The sequence below is a fragment of the Vicugna pacos genome, chromosome 12 (genome assembly GCF_048564905.1).
Source record: "Vicugna pacos chromosome 12, VicPac4, whole genome shotgun sequence".
Classification (NCBI taxonomy): domain Eukaryota; kingdom Metazoa; phylum Chordata; class Mammalia; order Artiodactyla; family Camelidae; genus Vicugna; species Vicugna pacos.
Window position 1 is genome coordinate 59,103,609 of NC_132998.1, and position 3,747 is coordinate 59,107,355.

A 3,747-nucleotide genomic window follows, 5' to 3' on the forward strand; every position below is an offset into this window, starting at 1 on the left:
CCAGTGTCCTCTCTCCTTTATGCCCAGCACCACCCCCTGCTGCAGGCCCCCAGACCGGGAGAGCCCATGTCTTCATACCTTAATGTGAAATGTGATGGGTCTCCAGGGCAGCCCCCACCCCTGACTTCCCCTTCCCTGGGCTTCCTGGTGCTGCTGGTCCCCCAAGAGGTTTGGTGGAACAGAAGGAAGAGGACAGGGCTCTGAGCCAGGGTTCCAGTCTCGCTCTGTCCTCTGAACTCAAGGCAGAAGATGCAGTGAGGACAGCCAGGGGACTGGCTGCTGTGGCCTTCCTGGCCTGTCCCTGCAGGCTTCTGCACTAGACTCTGGATGGAGTGAGGGGAAGGCCTCGCCGCAGCCAGCGGCAGAATTTGACCCGGCCGTGGTGAGAGCCCAGTACTGAGGTCTCCTTTCCCTCTCCCAGCACCGTCCTGGCAGGCTCTGCCCCGAGTGAACCAGGCCTTCTTGGCTGCTGCCTGCTGCAAGCCAGTGATCTGGAGGTTCTTCTAGTGCCTTTACCTGACGTGGCTCCCTACCTCTAGTGCCTTGATTTGCAGCCCAAAGCAGGGAGAGAGCGCCTGGCTGATGTCCCATGGTGTGGGAGGCTGGGCCCTGTCGCCAGAACCGTTTGCCCTTCCCCCACCCCAGAGATGGCCCTCTGTCCCCTTTGCCAGCCAAGACTCATGTGCCTTCTCTAGTTACATTTCAGTCGAAGACCAGCTGTGACCTCCTACCAAAGTCAGACTGTATTGAGGAGCCTCAGTTTCCTGAAAGGGCCTGGCCTAACTGACACAAAGACAGCCTAACCGTGCACACTGTTCCTTCCCTTGTGTGACAGGAACGGGGGATGGATCTGCAGAGAGACTTCTCAAGTGGACAACAGAGAAACCGCCAAACTGCAGGCTCTGTGGCCAGCCCTGCCTCAGGCCAGGTGCTGGCGGATCAGAGCCGCTGGGGAGCCCAGGGCTGGAGTGCCTGGGGGAGCACCCGGCTCAGCCTCTCTCAGCCTCCTACTCCAGAACCAAACTCTTGGTCCTCCTGTCTTTCCTTCTGCAAAACCCCGGGGCACCAGCAGCACCTTGAGGAGGGGCCCAGGTGTCTGCTGGCACCTGATATGGGAGGAGCAAAGGGAGTACTGAGCATCCTCTGAGATGAGCCCGGCCTCCCTGGTGGGGGAGAGGGGCAGGGAAAGGAAGGGTGCACCTGTCCTGGGGGGCGAGGGGCCCTGACCCACCTCCCTGAGCTTCTGTGAGGATTTAACACTTCCTGGGAAGTGCTTCCTTGTGCACCAAGGCCTGGCGATGTGGCCCTGCTTGTTCTGGTGGGGAGGAGTGGAAAACGAAGTTGGGGGTTACACCTCAGCTCAGTGCTGGGGGAGAGAGGTCACCCTTGGTGAGGAGAGTGGACCTGTGGGGACAAGGGAGGAGGCAGAGGAGGGGACCAGCTCCTCAGCAATTCTGCCAAGGGCTGCTGATGCCTCCCCTGTGAGAGAAGCAGGCTACTGAGGCCCTTTTGCGCCTCCTGATCCAAAGCAGGCCCTGCTCCCCCATCCCCTGCCCTGATGGCCGGAGGATCCAGACTGGAGATTCCAAGTCACTGCAGCCTTGAGCCAGGCCGTCTTTCCAGCCCCAGGTTCTCCCTGAGCCAATGTGGGGTTATTCGCACTCTCTTCATAGAAACAAAGCAGGTGGGAGATCCTATGAAGAGGAGGCTACACAGTGTCGTGGGACAACTGCCGGCCTGGGAGGCAGGGCACCTCCCCCCTCCACCAGGGGCTCTGCTCATCTGCTCATACCAGGTGACCTCTGACCCCCTCCAGCTCTAAGATGCTTAGGAAGAGACAATAATCCAATAATCTTGGACTGAAGATCTTGAAGTCCTAAAATGCAGCTCCTAATGTTTGCTTGTCTGCCCAAGCTCCAGCCCACTCCGTTCTGCCTCCTGACTTCTCAGTTTTTGGTCCGTGTGCCCTCTGTTCCAGCACTTGCTTGTACTTTGTGAAATATTCTCTCTCATCAAATCTCAAGGGGACATCTGGCCTTCCCAGCTGGATGGCAAGTTCAAGGGTGGATCATGCCCTTGGTCCCTCTGCAGCTGCTCCCACCGGGCTGGTAATGTCAGAAGGGCTCCGGGAGGAACAGGAATGAAATAGTGCTCCAGGTGTGAGGCCTGGCTTCGCTTCCCACACCTCACCTGCACCGCCAAGCTGCCCACTTTCCGAGTCCGGCCCTTGTAGGTTGAAGGCCAACAACTGGCATAGCTCCTTAGGAGGGTGACCTTGGATGAGCAGAGGCACTTGAGGGCTGAGACCCTGGGGCTGCTGTCCCCCAGACCCTGCCCCACAAGAGCAGGAAGCACCAGACTCCGCGCAGAGCTGGGAGGCTTTCCCTTTAGATTTGGCAAAAATGTCCCAGCCTCCTTCATTAGAGGTCCCTGGGGTGTGGTTAGCCCTAGGCCTGATCCTTGAGACAGCCTCTGCTAACAGCACCACCCTGTGCCCGTATGGAGCTGAGCAGAAAGGCTAGATGGAAAAGGAAGCCTTCAGATGTGGAAGAAATTGGCTAGGGGCGGGGGGGGGGGGCTTGCTGTGATGCTTTTCTCTTTCTAACCTACTGAGCGCCTACTGTATGCCAGTCACCGTGCTGGATGCTTCAGTCATCTGCAGGTTTCAAACTAAAAAGCTCAGGAAAAAGCCCTTTATTTACAGAGTTAACCAAAAGTTTTCCTGTATATCTGGAGATTGAGCCTCACAAAGTCATGTGATGAGCAGCTCAGGTCTTACTGCCCCATTTTTCAGACGAGGGAGTACATTGTTCTCCCCAAATCCCACAGCACGTAAAATGCAGATCTGAGCCCGCTCCCCCAGCTCAGGGCTTCCTGTCTTCAGCGCCAGTGACACTTTGGACACAAAATTCCCTGTTGGGGGACAGGCTGTCCTACACGTGGTAGGATGTTTAGCGGCACCCCGGCCTCTATCCACTAACTGCCAGCAGCACCCCTTCCGCTGAGACAACCAAAAATGTCCCCAAAGTTGCCAAATGTCTCTGGAGGTTAGAATCTCCCTGGCTGAGAAAGACAGCTCTCTGCTTTAAGCCCTGAAGGCCTACAGGCTGCTTCTCCGAGGTGCTTTCATGTGCAGACCTCCTGTAAAACAGACCTTTGATGGAACACTTTGACCCAGAGAGGCTGGCTGGCTCAGCCAAGATTTTGCTTCCTGTGACGGACACAACAGCGTCTTCCATCTCAGTTCTAGTTCCCTTGTTGAGCTCCTCCCCGCCTTGCAGTCCCCAGAACAGGTGTGTGCACCTGCACACAGCTGTCTTACCCTACTCGGTGCCCTGCCACCTTTGCTCCCAATCTGTTCCCCTTCCTTCATTCTCAGTGACATCCTGCACAGAGAGCAGCATGGGACAAACCTGTGCCAGCCCAGCAGTGTCCTCACCTTAAAAGGCAGCCAGGCTGACAGCAGAGAGACTTCCACACTCCACAGTGCAGGTCAGGTGGGGACTGCTACCTAGAGTGTCACAACCATGTTCTGAGTGAAGCCCCTAAGCAGCTAATTCGCCCTGCCCTGCACTCTGGATGTAGCCGATCACCTGGCCATGTGCCAGTCATTCCTCCCTGCCTGGAGGCCCCAGCGGCTGTCACTGGCATCGTCTGCACGGCTGTTTCAGCAGCTGGAGGTTTGGTGCAGAACAGGCACCCTGGGCCCAGCAAGCTGAGCCAGACCAGGGTTAAGAGGATGTGCAC